At 45.8% G+C, this 16,445-nt stretch overlaps 1 protein-coding gene across 1 annotated transcript in view; it reads right to left on the bottom strand.

Moving 5' to 3' along the window:
• Nucleotides 1–16,445, bottom strand: part of EFCAB2 (EF-hand calcium binding domain 2) — a 162,951-nt gene that overhangs the window by 590 nt on the left and 145,916 nt on the right. The window lies entirely within an intron of this gene.

Genomic DNA, 16,445 nt, shown 5'->3' with positions numbered 1-16,445 from the left:
AAGCCTTATGATTCTCAGGTCAGAGATCCCACCTATTTTAAACAAAAGCCTTATGATTCTCAGGTCAGAGATCCTATCTAGAGGAACAACGGGGGTGCAAATGGTATCTAGTGCTACTTCACTGTCAGTTACAAGGAAGTGGGACAACGTGCAGGCTGACTGATGCTTAATTACAACTATAATTCTGTCCAGAATTCTTCTTAACCCTGTGAGGATGGTTTCACCATATTGTGCTCAATCATGGTGCCAAAATGCCTGTCCTGGGGCTGGACACCTAGAAGTCCCCTCCAGGCCACGTGACGGAGTCTGTGAAGCTTGAGAACGTTGCCACTGTCAGCAAGCTGCGGTGCTCATACCATGAGAACAGCCTGGTAAAGGAGCCTGCCAGAAGACCCTCAGGGGACCACCTGGAGCTCTCCCTTATTCACTGGCCAACAGGCTATTTTTCCTGTTGGATGGGACAGACAACGTGGTACCTAGTGACACCAACTTCATGGACACGTGGGTGGCCACATGGAGGAGCTGCTAGATGAAGGGCTATGAAAGCTTTTGGTATCTCCAACTGCAGCCATCTCCAGGAGCTGGTAAAGAAACCTGGCTTAACACCAGGTGTGGTGTCTCAGCCTGTAATCCCAGCACTTTGGGAGGCCAAGGAGGGAGGATCACTGGAGCCCAGGAACTCGAGGCTGCAGTGAGCTATGATCATGCCACTACACTCCAGACTGAGTGATAGAGTCAGACCCTGTCTCTAAAAATATATGTATAAGACAGACAGAAAAAAAGAAATCTGGCTTAAAAACAGTGGTTAACCAGAGTGAGTGCCGCCTGCACCCACCTCAGCAGAAGTTAATCCAGGGCTGCCAATCCAAAGGCAAGGTGGTGACTGCCTATAGTCCCCTCAGCTCTCGTGACAGGCCTGGAGGATCCCTGCACCAAAGCAATCACAACCAAGCACAGTAAAAAATAAAAATAAACAAATAAAAACGCAGCCCAGGTTCTGATCTGGTTTCCCATGCAAAGGAACTTGGTGGTAATTCCTATCATTTCGTGGTGACACTGGAACGCACTGCTGAAAACTTGGAGGTCTTTGACTTTCCACTGAGCAGCCTGATGTGACCACTGTAGTCAGCTGCAGCGGGGACGGGAGGGTCTGCGTCTTGGTGAGCTGTGCCTCCTGCAAGGATTACCCCTTCAACACTGAGCTTTAAAGCTGTAGGTACCTGCTCTTCCCCAAGTGCCTTGCACCTCTTTTTCCTGCCTCAGTTTTTCTAGCAAGTGTAGTATGGCCTGTGTCCCTTAACAGTGGGTCAGCAACCTGCCGACTGACCAGCAAGGGTGTGGTCAGGTTGATGCTGAGTCCAAAGAGCAGTTTGTGTAGATGAGACGTCTCTTCCAGTTTTCTCTGCCCTTTTTCTCGTCCAGCTGGGAGAAGTACATCCTGAACACCCTTTTCCAGTCAAAATGAAGCAAAATCTACGGCCCAAGTAGTGCCACCTGGGGCTGCGTTTTGACTGCTGGACGTAATCCCTGCAGCCAGTCTCCTTGCCTCAAATAAAAAGTGCTTTTGTGAGCTTAACAAAAAGGAATGAACTAAGGCTATATATTACTACATGGATGAACCTCAAAAGCCTTACACTAAATGAAAGAAACCAGACACGAAAGGCCACATATTGTATGATGGTGTTTATATGAAATGCCCTGAAGAGGCAAATCCACAGACACACAGGAGGATTAGTGGTTGCCGGAGGATGAGGGCGGGGGAAGAGGAACTGCTATTGGACATGGGGATTCTTTTTAAGATGATGGAAATGCTTTGTAAGTAGACAGGAGTGATAGTTGCACAGCACTGTGACGATACTAGAATCCACTGAATTGCACACTTGAAAGGGGTGAATGTTGGCTGGGCACGGTGGCTCACACCTGTAATCCCAACACTTTGGGAGGGTGAGGTGGGAGGATCGCTTGAACCCAGGAGTTTAGGCCAGCCTGAGCAACACAGCCAGATCCTGTCTCTACAAAAAACAAAACAAATTAGCTGGGCATGGTGGCATGCACCTGTGGTCCCAGCTACTCAGGAGGCTGAGGCAGGAGGACGCCTTGAGTCCAGGAGGTCGATGCTACAGTGAGCCGTGATCACGCCACCTGCACTCCAGCCGGGGCAACAGTGAAACTCTGTCTCCAGAAAAAAAGTGGGGAGGAGATGGTGAGTGTTGAGGTATGTGAGTGACTATTATATAAGCTGTTTTTAGTAAACGAGCTAATACTAAAATTTAAATTGTGTGCTGTCACATGCTACTAAGTCACTCCCCCTCGTTTCTTCACCCTTCGTTCAAGGTGTACCACATACAATGCCATGCATCCGGGTACTTCTAAGCAAATTAGAGAAGGGTCATGTCCTATATTTGGATGAATATGGAGAGAAGAGAACAGCTAGACAAAGCAAGATACAGAGAGGAGATCAAGAGTTAAGGAAGCAACCGGGCATGGTGGCTCATGCCTATAATCCCAGCACTTTGGGAGGCTGAGGCAGGTGGATCACTTGAGATCAGGAGTTCGAGACCAGCCTGACCAACATGGTGAAACCCCGTCTCTACTAAAAATACATAAATTAGCCAGGTGTGGTGGTGTGTGCCTGTCATCCCGGCTGCTCAGGAGGCTGAGACAGGAGAATCACTTGAACCTGGGAGGTGGAGGTTGCAGTGAGCCGAGACTGCGCCACTGCACTCCAGCCTGGGCGACAGAGCGAGACTCCGTCTCAAAAAAAATAAAAATAAAAATAAAAAATAATTAAGGAAGCAAAAAAGTAGATGAAGAAGTAGCTAGGAGAAGCCTAAGACCTGTGAGGCTCCTGGGGGTATCTTCAGTAGGGGAGCCGGAGGGAGGGGTTGATGGTTTGCCTCCTGTTAGAGGCATGGGGACTGCGGGGGATATTTGCTGATGCTGGACAGACCTCGTTTTGGTTCAGATCCATTCCTCTCCCCCACCCAGAACACACACTTTAGGGAAGGCCAGCCCTGCCTTTGGTAGTAGAGGGACAGCACTGTCTCAGGCCTAAGCCAGGCAGTGACGGTTCCAACAGGAACTTGGCTGATCAAGTCAGAATGAAGTGCAAGACTGTCGTTTCATGTCTAGGGTTAGAAGTATTCTTTCCTGGTAACCTGTCTCTGCAAGGGAAAGGCCATGGGCTGCCTCTGCCATCCTGAGGATATGAGGAAAGGGGCTGCCTGAAAATGAAGCCAACCCAAAGAAACAGATCCAAGAATTGGCTTCTGATGATGGCATCTGAGCCCTGGATCAAGCTGCATCTGAATCTATGTCTGCTTTTAGACTCTTCTGTTACATATAAGCCACTTAATTCCTTTTATGGGTTGAGCTTTCTGTCACTTGGAACAGCAACGATTACATCTATGGTCAGATGATAATTTTGTAAAATACAAAGACTGTGCAAATACACCTCAGTATTTCCCTGTTATATCACTTATTTCTTTGTCACAGGTTTATAAAAAGGGGCATAAAACTTCCTGAAAATTCTGCCTATATAACATTTGTATGAGTTTCATAATTAATAAAAATATACAAAAGTTTCAAAACTAAAGAAACTAAAGAAAAATGTAGTTGACCAAATTAATTTTGAACTATGTTTGCCTTAAATATTTTAAAAATAGAAGTCTATGCTTGACAAATGCAGATGAACCTGGCTTAACACCATTCCTATCAACACCTCCGCTGTCCGGTTTTGGTAAAAGGCCAGGTGTCATATTGTTTGAGGCTTTAGTGGCCTGCAAGTCAAAGTGGGCCAAACCTAATGTTGCTCTTAACTGGTAAGCTGCCCAAATGCATGATTCCACGTTATCCATGTGTCACCCCCGAGGTGCCTTCCCATTGGAGAAATTCGCTCAGAAGCTCTTCATTGAAGGTGCTAAGTGACAGGTGTCTCTGTATCTAAAGTGGAAATTATAGCAGTTGCTGAAAATGTCACAATCATTGATTGGGTATCCGAGAGACACACCCAAAATAAAATGTTTGAAACATGCTGCAAAGAAAAGGATAAGCAAAAATCTACCAGGCAAAAGAAAATGAGGAAAAGGCTAGAATCTAGTTCTATATAAACCAGAACAGCCACTGCAATTTAAACCCGAATTTCTATTCTCAACAGCATTTTTGTCAGGAAAAAAAAAAAATAATAATAATAATAATAAATAAATAAATCAGAGTTTCTGAAAGAAGGAAAACTGCCTCCATATTCTTCAGAAGGAAACTGGTTAAATAAAATATGGCACATTCATGCAATAGAATACTACGCAGCCATTGAAATCGATGAGGTGGGTATTTATACAACTAGGAACTGAGCGTATGGCACCTGTTGCTTCATGAGAAAAGTGTGGTGTGTAGAGAAGCATGAAGGGCACGTAAGGACGCCACCTGCCTGTTCACACAAGGACTCCCTGGATTCGGTGTGCTCAGGAGGGAGGCGTCCGAGTGGTTGTGGGACACATTTATACAGAAAAATTAGTTTTTACTCTGTGAGCCTTTATACCTTTTGAGTTTTGTACCACGTATGTTTTACTCATTCAAAAAAATAAAGTTTCTTTTTTTACATCTTTTAGATTATGGTCATCCATCTTATTTTAACTAAATGGCCAACAGCCTGTATCTGATGCCCCAGCATATCCACTGGGTTCACGTCCTTACTCTTTTATTTATTTATTTATTTATTTATTTATTTATTTATTTGTTTGTTTGTTTGTTTGTTTGTTTGAGACAGGGTCTCGTTCTGTCACCCAGGCTGGAGTGCAGTGGCGCGATCTCGGCTAGTCTCCTCAAGCCAGAGTTTTGTTTGTTTGCGTTAAGACACAGCTCAGATGTCACCTCCTCATTTCTAGACTCCTGAAGCCAGAGTTTTGTTTGTTTGTTTGAAGAGGCAAGGTCTCACTCCATTGCCCAGGCTGGAGTACAGTGACTCAGTCAAGGCTCACTGCAGCCTCTAACTCTTGGGCTTAAGCGATCCTCCCACGTAGCCTGCACTTCAGCTCCCAGGTAGTCGGGATATAGATGTGAGTAACCACACCTGGCTAATTTTTTCTTTCTTTTCTTTTCTTTCTTTTTTTTTTTTTTTTTTTTTTTGATACAGATAGGATCTTGAGGTCAGGCATAGTGGCTCACGTCTATAATCCTAGCACTTTCGGAGGTTGAGGCAGGCGGATCACTTGAGGCCAGGAGTTCAAGGCCAGCCTGGCCAACATGGTGAAATCCTGTCTCTATTAAAAATACAAAAACACTAGTCAGGCATGGTGATGGTGCCTGTAATCCCAGCTACTCAGGAGGCTGAGGCAAGAGAATCGCATGAACCCGGCAGGCAGAGGCTGCAGTGACCCGAGATCACGCCACTGCACTCCAGCCTACGCGACAGAGTGAGACCCTGTCTCAAAAAAAAAAAAAGAGAGAGAGAGAGATAGGGTCTCACTCTGCTGCCCAGGCTGGTCTCAAACTCCTGGCCTCAAAGAACCCTCCAGACTCAGCCTCCCAAAGCACTGGAATTACAAGTGTGAGCCACAGCACCAGGCCCAGGCTCGTCGTTTTGTTTTCTGTGCTTTTTGCCCATCGGCAGGCAGTGCTTTGTCCATCACTCTGCCCTGGTGGTGGCCACTGGTGTGTGATTTGCCTGTTCACACGCCCACCTCCCTCACTAGACAGCCAGCCCCATGAAGGCAGGCACTGTGCACGATGGCTCTTTGAGCCCTGCTATATAGTTTGGTGTGCCATGCTCAAGGAAGGCACTTACTGAGGAATAAATAAATGAATGACAGTGATTGAAAGAATGAATGAGTCCTACATGTCAGGGTTGGCAAACTGAGCTGAGTTGAGAAACTATTAATATACTGTCACCAGGTTCCCTGAACTTCACTTCTCAACTGAAAAGTGCACCTTTCCAGAAGGGACAGCCACTCCTGAGGATCCAGGAAGAAACACTTTTCCCTCCCCATTGCTAAAGAGTGGGCAATAATTTTTTTTAAATAAATAACTCAAAGCCGGGCGAGGTGGCTCACGCCTGTAATCCCAGCACTTTGGGAGGCCGAGGCAGGCAGATCGCTTGAACTCAGGAGTTCGAGACCAGTCTGGGCAACATGGTGAAACCCCATCTCTATAAAAAAAATACAAAAATTAGCCAGGCATAATGGCATGCCTATAGTCCTAGCTACTCAGGAGGCTGAGGCAGGAGGACTGCTTGAACTGGGGAGGTCGAGGCTGCATGAGCCGAGATCGTGCCACTGCACTCCAGCTTGGATGACAGAGCAAGACCCTGTCTCAAAATAAATAAATGAATACATAATAAAATAAATAATGTAAATCCCGACTGGGCTCAGTGGTTCATGCCTGTAATCCCAGCACTTTGGGAGGCTGAAGCCGGTGGATCACGAGGTCACGAGATCGAGACCATCCTGGCCAATATGGCAGAACCCCATCTCTACTAAAAATACAAAAATTAGCTGGGCATGGTGGCATGTGCCTGTAGTCCCAGCTACTCAGGAGGCTGAGGCAGGAGAATCGCTTAAACCCGGGAGGCAGAGGTTGCAGTGAGCCAAGATCATGCCACTGCCTTCCAGCTTGGGCAACAGAGCAAGACTCTGTCTCAAAAAAATAAATAAAATAATAATAATAATAATTTAAATCCCTTGATTAATAGCATCTCCCTTTTCACTTTTAAGAAATAAAAAATCTGCCATATTTCACCAAACGAACAGGCAGGCTGTTCACGCATGGGTGAATGTCCTCTTGAATGAGTCCTCAGCCCAACATGAAGACTGCCAGGAACCACCTGCCGGCCAACCGCTTGGCTTTGCATGGTGGTGTCCCCAGGGATGTCGTACATGACGGAATCTTGGGACAACTTAGGAAGACAATTTTTTTTTTTTTTTTTTTTTTTAGATGGAGTCTCACTCTGTCGCCCAGGCTGGAATGTAGCGGCGTGACCTCAGCTCATTGCAACCTCTGCCTCCCGGGTTCAAGCAATCCTCCTGCCTCAGCCTGCCAAGCAGCTGGGATTACAGGCGCCCAGCACCACACTCGGCTTTTTTGTATTTTTAGTAGAGACAGGGTTTCACCATATTGGCCAGGCTGGTCTTGAATTCCTGACCTTGTGATCCGCCTGCCTTGGCCTCCCAAACTGCTAGGATTACTGGCGCAAGCCACCACACCCGGCCCAGTCAGACAATTTTTTAAAAAAGAATCCCAACCAGTGAGGCCTAAGCTACCAGTAAGGGACTTGGTAGCAGACCCCAAGCAATAGCGTGATAGAAACAACAACCTCCTTTTGGATCCTTTATTTTTTTGAGCCAGAGTCTCGCTCTGTCGCCCGGGCTGGAGTGCAGCGGGGCGATCTCGGCTCATTGCAAGCTCCGCCTCCCGGGTTTATGCCATTCTCCTGCCTCAGCCTCCGGAGTAGCTGGGACTACAGGCGCCCACCACCTCGCCCGGCTAATTTTTGGTATTTTTAGTAGAGACGGGGTTTCACTATGTCAGCCAGGATGGTCTCCATCTCCTGACCTCGTAATCCGCCCGTCTCAGCCTCCCAAAGTGCTGGGATTACAGGTGTGAGCCACCGCGCCTGGCCTTGGATACTTTTAAAATGAATTGCTTCGTTTTCCTTTTCGCTTCTGTGAAAAATAAAATGTAATGGAACAAAATCAACTCTCTTTTATTTCAAGACTAGACATCACGGTGTACCAATGGCTGTCCCAGCAGTGACAAACGCCAGCCTTGGACCGGGAGTCAGGCAGGTCTGAGTTGGGAGCCCCACGTCATCACTTGCTGGCACCATGCCCTTAATCTCTGAGTGTGTCAGCTTTTCCAACTCAACTGGGGACAAGAGCCGTCATTGTAAGGTTCTTGTTCTTGTGGGGATTAAATGAGATAATGGGAGTAAAGTGTCGAGTGTGGTGTTTGGCACATGACAGATGCTTACTGACTGTTAGGTGTTACATTATTATTGTTATTACTCTAATATATTTCCAGCATTCATTCTTGTTCTCATATTTGAACAGGTTAATGTTCATACTGTATTATCATAAGTGGCATATTAATTTTAGATTAGAAATATCCATATTTTCTATAGCCATCTCCTCCTTCTACTGCATTTTTTCCCAGGAGCTGCTGTTTCAGGCAATAGCCATATCTTCAACTTTTCTGTTTCCCACAGTACTTAGCACAGTGCAGAACAAACAGCAGACCTAATAAAATGCTGCTGAACTGAATAATGAGAAGACAACAGACTAATGTGACAATATCGTCTGTACTCTAGACATGGCCTGTGGTCAGCAGCCTCCACTAATTGAGTTAAGATCCCTGAAAGCAACTCTTAGATACATTGTTAATAGATTTTCTTAGAATCTTTATGAAGGAGTACCTGGAAACCTCATAAAACTGCCATTTTAATCATGTCTTATTTGGCTGACTCACCTAAAAGACACTGTGATAAGCTCTTAAGGGGGAAAAACTTTATAGAAAAAAATAATCCTGGAACCACAGCAGAATAAGCAAACATATTCTTTAAGGACCAAGGTAAGGTGTATCCTGTTTTTTAAAAATATAAGATATTATTATAAGAATCACACTCAAAATAGTATGAGGGGCCGGGTGCAGTGGCTCACGCCTGTAATCCCAACACTTTGGGAGGCTGAGGCAGGTGGATCACTTGAGGTCAGGAGTTCGAGACCAACCTGGCCAACATGGTGAAACCACTGTCTCTACTAAAATTATAAAAATTAGCTGGGCGTGGTGGCAGGCACCTGTAATCCCACCTACTTGGGAGGCTGAGGCAGGAGAATTGCTTGAACCCAGGAGGCGGAGGCTGCAGTGAGCCAAGACCATGCCACTGCACTCCAGCCTGGGTGACAGAGAGAGACTCCATCTCAAAAAAAAAAAAAAAAAAAAATAGTACGAAGGAAGAATGGGAGTCACTGTTTGAGGGGTATGGAGTTTCCATTTGGAATGAGAAAGTTCTAGAGATGGATCAGGGTGATGGCTGCACGACAAGGTGAATTGACTTAATCCTGCTAGACTATACGCATAAAAGTGGTTAAAATGGTAAATTTGATGTTATGTATATTCCACCACAGTTAAATAAAAGTATAAAGAAGTTTAAAAGTCACCTGCTTTCACACATCTCTCTAAGCATATGAACACATATATATAGTAAAATTTTCAATAATCTTTTCTCAATCAGCTGTATATTTCTTTTTTAAGCTCCAATAATCTTAAAGGTAACCTTCAATGAAATAAGTAAAGGAATAAGGATCATCCATAAAAAACAAATAATAAGGCTGGACGCGGTAGTTCATGCCTGTAATCCCAGCACTTTGGGAGGCCAAGGCAGGTGGATTACCTGAGGTCGACAGTTCGAGACCAGCCTGACCAACATGAAGAAACCCCAAAAATATAAAATTAGCTGGGTGTGGCGGCACATGCCTGTAATCCCAGCCACTCAGAAGGCTGAGGCAGGAGAATCGCTTGAACCCGGGAGGCGGAGGCTGTGGTGAGCAGAAATTGCATCATTGCACTCCAGCCTGGGCAACAAGAGCGAAACTCCGTCTAAAAAACAAACAAACAGGCCGGGTGCAGTGGCTCAAGCCTGTAATCCCAGCACTCTGGGAGGCCGAGACGGGCGGATCACGAGGTCAGGAGATCGAGACCATCCTGGCTAACACGGTGAAACCCCATCTCTACTAAAAAATACAAAAAAACTAGCTGGGCATAGTGGAGGGTACCTGTAGTCCCAGCTACTCGGGAGCCTGAGGCAGGAGAATGGCGTAATCTCGGGAGGCGAAGCTTGCAGTGAGCTGAGATCCAGCCACTGCACTCCAGTTTGGGCGACAGAGTGAGACACCGTCTCAAAAAAAAAAAAAAAAAAAAACAAAGCAAAACAAACAAAAAAAAAAAACAAAAACAAATAACGTCTTCCAGATTATCTTTTTTTCTGAGACAGGATCTTGCTCTGTCACCCAGGCTGGAGTGCAGTGGCTCAAACACTGCCCAGACCTCCTAGGCTCAAGCAGTCCTCTGGCCTCAGCCTGCAGAGTAGCTGGGACCACAGGTGCGTGTCACACCCAGCTAATTTTATTTTAATTTTTATAGACACGGAGTCTCACTACACTTCCCAGGCTGGTCTTGAACTCCTAGGCTCAAGTCATCCTCCAACCTCAGCCTCCCAAAGTGCAGCGATTACAGGCATGAGCTACTGTGCCCCGCCCCAGTTATCTGATGTTGGCCATAGGACAGCAGGGCTTTCCAAAAGTCCCCTTACCCCTGGACCCCTTAAACTTTAGGTGGGTTCAGGTGCCAATAGGCCTGATGTTGTTTACACAGGAAATTTCAAGGTCAGAAGGAACAGGCTGCCTTTGATGAAAGTGAAGAGAAGACGGACAAAGGAGGCCCTGGGAATACGTTCAAGAGGAAACAAAGAAGACAAAAGCCATAAATATGAGTCAAAGACATTCACGACACCTTCATTAGTCTATTCATTTTTGCACCGACTGCACTGTAAACGAAGTGTTCTTTACTCTGTGCAGTCAGTATTTTGCAAATGACTGGAAGATTTGGCCGGGTTGAGGGGAAAAGGAGCCATACTTTCCTTCTACAACCAGACACTTTGTCCTGTGGTCAGCAGGTGGGCAGAGGCTGGGGGTGCTGCTGTCCCTGCAGGTCACCGGGTATCAGACCCACCCACGTGCAGTTTGTGGTCTGGACTCAGTGCACGCGAGTTCAGACCTGGGTGAAGAAAGGAGGAGGAGGTCTGACTCCCTGCTGCCTTTTAAAGGTGTCTTTGCTGCTCTTTCTCATTATCCCCTATTGCCAAAAAGTAAATTATGAAGTTAATTTTTAGCAGCAAAGCATGCATGGTTTTTGGTCTTTGCTTTTCTGGTATAAATTTATTAGCAGGTTCACTATTCTGATTGTGAAACCAGGTTTTCATAAGCATGCACATGTAGTTTTTTTTATTTTAAAAAAATTATTTTTTCTTAGCACTCTGTGAGCTGGTATACTATAGCTGACATAGGTAGAAGTTTCTTCCCAAAAAGCAGCTTTCTTTCCTCCCATTTTACAGTGCCTCAGTCCACACTAGAACCACACTAAAACCTAGCAAACCCTCTGGCTGTTGGTGTCAATGAAAAAACCCTTTAAGGAACAAAGGGTGAGGAGGCCACTAACATTTCCTCTTAACGCCTTCTGTGGCCACAGAGCCACTGACCACTGTGACTCACGCATGCCCTACAAACATGTCCCAAGTCGCAGAGCCTGAAGAGCTTTCAAAGAATTTTTGTTTGTCTGTTTTTGCCTTCCATACACAAACTGGAAGAAACAATAGGCTCTTCCCTGATTTGGGCAAAGGCCCCGTCTGGCCCTCAGCGCGGCGCCGTCTGGCTGTGTCCATCAGAGTTAATATTCTTATTTCTTTCCTGCCCAGCAGAATATGCCCAGAAAAGTCAAAACTGGGTCCTGTCTTATTTAAGAAGTCTCATTCCTCAGTATTTGTGTGCATGGTATTGAAACAAAGTCAACATTCACTCAACTTCATTATTTGTTTTGTTTTGTTTTGTTTCTTGAGAAGGAACGTCACTCTGTCGCCCAGGCTGGAGTGCAGTGGCGTGATCTCGGCTCACAGCAACCTCCACCTCCTGGGTTTAAGCGATTCTCCTGCCTCAGCCCTCTGAGTAGCTGGGATTACAGGCATGCATCACCACGCCTGGCCAATTTTTTGTATTTTTAATAGAGATGAGGTTTCACCATGTTGGCCAGGCTGGTCTCAAACTCCTGACCTCAAGTGATCCGCCTGCCTCAGCCTCCCAAAGTGCTGGGATTACAAGTGTGAGCCACTGTGCCCAGCAGAATTCAACATAATGCTGTTTTAAAAGTTAATGGAGGCCTTACCTGAGTTACACAATTGGCCAAGCATTGAAGATTAAAATGGGAGGGACTTATGGTTTAAAAGGGAAGTCAGATGAACAAATACACTACAAGACAACACACATTTAATAAAGGCATCCACATAAAAAACTACCATAGGCTATGGGAAGACAGAGCAGACAGCACATCTATTTAGGTGGGAAGGAGCAAGGGTGGGCCACCGCCGAGCTGAGGCAGGAAGTCTGAGGTAGCTCAGCCCCGTGGTTAGTGCCTCACACAGGCTTTGGAGCAGAGACCCGGGTCTCCCAACACGGCCCTGCCACTTGCTAGCTTTGTGCCAGAGGCATTTAGTTAACCTCTCTGAGCTGTGATTTCCTTACCTGTAGAATGGAGGTGATCATTCTTTTTAGCTAGTCAACTCATATACTATTATAGGGGTTACATTAAATCAACTAACCTACATAAATGACTCTGCAGGTAGCACGTGCCCAGTACATGCAGCCAGTATTGTCAGTTAACCTAAAAGAGAAGGGTGATGTGGAGGAAAGAGCAATGCACACCCAGGCGTGGAGGCGTGAGGGTGCTTGTCTTCTTCAGGAAAGACCTCAGAACCCTTGTGTAAGTGGAGGGAAGCAGTGCAGGGGAGGAGGCCAGAAAGGCCAGCTGTGGGTAGTGAGGATCTCTGGGGATTACTAAGCAGGAGGGTAATAAGACAGATACTGCTCCTGTCCTTCCATCTGTGCCCCTCTCTAGCCCCTTGAGCCTTTCCATTGTAATAGCTGGCTTGACTTCTATTGCCTAAGGGTTTCATGAACCCCCTGACTCCAAGCGCTGCAGGAGGGGAATGAACTGCTACAGACACTTCTCATTGCCTGATGAGAGTTGGAGTATAAATAACCCAGCTCTCGCCCCTCAGGCAGGACACCTTCCGAGGCACATATTTTACGGACTCCTAGAGGTGCCCAGCAAGATTCAGTTCCAGTTACCTGCAGTGGTAACTGGCTTGACAACACACCCTTTACTGGCTGGCTTCCCTTTCCTATCTTCCTTCCCTACTCACATACTATTGTTTCCTCCCAAATACGTCATCTACACCAGAATCCTCGTTTCAGGGTCTGCTTTTGACAAAACCCATACTGAGGTACAAGCCATGACCATATCTATTTAGAAAAATACTTCTACAAGCAGAGGAATAATGGATGGGACTGGGTAGAGTCTAGAGGCAGAGTTAGGAGACTATGGCAATTGTCAGGGAAGGAGGGGATGAGAGCTGGAATCATCTTGTATTATAGGAGGAGAGTGGAAGGAGGGACCCCAGAGACACTGAGGCAAGTCCTAGTGACTGATGCCTGTGGTCTAGGTTGGACAGAAAAGATAGCTGAGAGGAGGAGGAACAGATTTTGCTGCATATGAGAGACCAGCAGAACATTCAGCTGGAGAATGTCTCAGTGAAAGGCTGGATCAAAGGTTTGGATCTGGGAGTTCTGGCAAGTGTAGCTGGGGTCATGGGGATGAATGAGGCCACTGAGAGAGATGAAAGAAGTTGTGCTGCAGCTAGAATCCTGGGACTATATAATTCTTCTAAATCATCTTTTTCCTTATAACCCTATGATATTTGAAACCTGCTTTATCAGTCTGCAATAGCTTCATTAAATCAAGTCCAAACACTTCACTTCCACCCAGAGAGATTCACTGTGACAGAAATAGCAGTGTAACTGCTAATGCAAACACTGTAAATCACCAGAAACTGATAAGGTAAGAATGTTACCAAGTGTGGTTTGGCTAGCACACAAGCCAAAGGGGGGCTTAGACGTCTCATAAGGGACACAGGCAATTTTAAGGCCCACCTGTGACACACACACACTTATGAAGGTAAAAAGCATGTTTCTGTTTGTTTTCCAGAGACAGGGTCTTGCTCTGTTGTCCAGGCTGGAGTGCAATACTGCAGCCTCAAACTCCTGGGCTCAAGTGATCCTCCTGCCTCGGCCTTCTCAGCAGCTGGGACTACAGGCATGTGCCACCATACCCAGCTAATTTTTTTTTAATTTTTATAGAGATGGGGTCTCACTTTGTTGCCCAGGCATCTCTCAAACTCCTGGCCTCAAGTGAACTTCCTGCCTTGGCCTCCCAAGGCATTTTGAGCATCCAGCCAACAATGCATGTTTTCAAGAGAAATCAAGAAATATTTTGCTTGAAAAATTAACGAAAAGAAGCAAACTGCTGTGCCTTTTCTGAGCAAACAGTATCTGAAAGAAGCCAAATAGTTGATGGCAGAATATTATCTTGGGTTTTTGTTTTTTTTTTTTTTGCTTTTTGAGACGGGGTCTTGCTCTGTGGCCCAGGCTGGAGCACAGTGGTGTGATCATGGCTCACTGCAACCTCCATGTCCCGGGCTCAGGTTATACTCCCTGAGCCCCCTGAGTAGCTGGGACTACAGGCACACACCACCATGCCTGGCTAATTTTTCTGTTTTTAGTAGAGATGGGCTTTCTCCATGTTGCCCAGGCTGGTCTTCAGAAAATTATCTTTAATAGAGGAATTCCATTGCATAAATGAAGAAGGAATGATAGAATCCTTTAAAAAAAAAAATCACCATTTTGTAACTCACACTAAAATAATGTTAATGGCAACCATTAGGTGACAGGTTGATGGAGAGCTTCATACAGCCTAGATCAGGCTGACAGCTACTGAGTCTGAGGAGTGACAAAAAGAGACAATCCAGACATGTTACCTCCTGAAGGAAGGCAATAAAAATTCACCACTTCCAATGAAGTTGACTTGCAAAAAAAGAAAAAAAAAACAAAACTGACCTTGACATCGATCGATCCGCTAGATATAAAAACTGGTGGGAAATACAGGGAATAGAGGGATGTGCTAAACACAACCACAGAAATGCAATCAGACAAGTCCAATATGTGGACAATTCTACAGGACCAAAGACCAGGCTCTTCAACAAACGAAAGACAAGAACAAAAGGGAGGGGAATGTTAAAGATTTAAAGACACTTCAACCAAATGCAACAAGAGGACCTTGTTTGGATCCTGACTGGAATAAACCAATGATAAAAGCATATTTATGAGACAAAAGCGGAAATTTGAAAATATTGCATATCAGATATTACAGAATTATTGTTAGCTTTTTAAGATATGATCATGGTTTAATGGTTGTGTGGGAAAAGGGGAAGGAGGTCCTTATCTCTACCTTATCTGGTAAAGATAACATCAAAGCATTTACAGATGAAATGATGTGATGTCTAGAATTTGTTTTGAAATAACCAGCAGGGCTGAGGATGGAGGTGAGAGAAACTGTTGAGGGAGAAGAGGTGAAGCAAGATTGGCCACATGTTAATGGCAATGCCTAATAAATACATGGGAGTCCATTTATCCTATTCTTTTTTTTTTTTTTTTTTTCTGTGACAGAGTCTCGCTCTGTCCCACAGGCTGGAGTGCAGTGGCACAATCTCCACTCACTGGAACCTCCACCTCCCAGGTTCAAGTGATTCTCCTGCCTCAGCCGCCTGAGTAGCTGGGATTACAGGCACGCACCCCCACACCTGGCTGATCTCTGTCTTTTTAGTAGAGAGGAGGTTCTGTCATGTTGGTCAGGCTGTTCTCAAACTCCTAACCTCAGGTGATCCACCCTCCTAGGCCTCCCAAGGTGCTGGGATGACAGGCCTGAGCCACCACACCTGGCCCGTTTATCCTATTCTTACGGGTTAACATTTCTGAATAGAAAGTCCCTTTTTAACCACCTACGCTGGTGATCAGTGTCTTGCAAAACCAGCTGCACAATAACTTTAGTTTGGTTGTGCCCCATCCACAGGCTCTTCTCCTATATCCCACATCCCCGCCACAGTGAGTACCTCTTCTTATTTCCACTGTCCCAGAAAAGAAAGTTTGAACCAACCAGTCATTGTCTCTGGCTCTGCGTATTCAGTCAGCAACTTCCTGCCTCTTTTCACTCTGTCGTATCCCTAAGCCCACTCTCCCTTCTTAGGATCATGTTTACAGATTTTAGACCGAGAATGGGCCTTCTTCTGTCATCACCTTCTCCCCGGTTTCCAGCCATAGCCCACTCCACAAGCTGCCACTCTTCCTCTCCGCACCTTTTCTTTAGTGGATCCAGCTCCGGGCAATAGGAAGCTCTGAGTCAAGCAGTGCTTCCCAGACCTCCTTCCTCTGGTCCCCCATCCTGACCACAGAGGACCACCTCTGACCCTCCTGAGCCTCACAGGGTGGAGGACTGACATAAACAATGCTTGGCCTCTCTGGCTGCTTACTTGTTCCTTCCCGTATGAGGAAGACATCTGATTGGACGTGTGAAGCTTTGCTTTATTACTTTTTGAAAGTCTGTAATGGGCCTGCCTCCTACTCTGTTTTGTATGTTTTTTGTTCTACCAACAAATGGGAATTAAAGGCAAATCTATAAGTACTCCTGCCACTGGGATTTAAAAGTAGCCAGGTGCAGTGGCTCATGCCTGTAATCCCAGCACTTTGGGAGGCCAAGGTGGGTGGATCACCTGAGGTCACGAGTTTGAGACCAGC

The sequence above is a fragment of the Rhinopithecus roxellana genome, chromosome 8 (genome assembly GCF_007565055.1).
Source record: "Rhinopithecus roxellana isolate Shanxi Qingling chromosome 8, ASM756505v1, whole genome shotgun sequence".
In the NCBI taxonomy this organism is placed as follows: Eukaryota; Metazoa; Chordata; class Mammalia; order Primates; family Cercopithecidae; genus Rhinopithecus; species Rhinopithecus roxellana.
The sequence above is the reverse complement of the archived record's forward strand: the minus strand, read 5'-3'. Positions and strand labels throughout refer to the sequence as shown.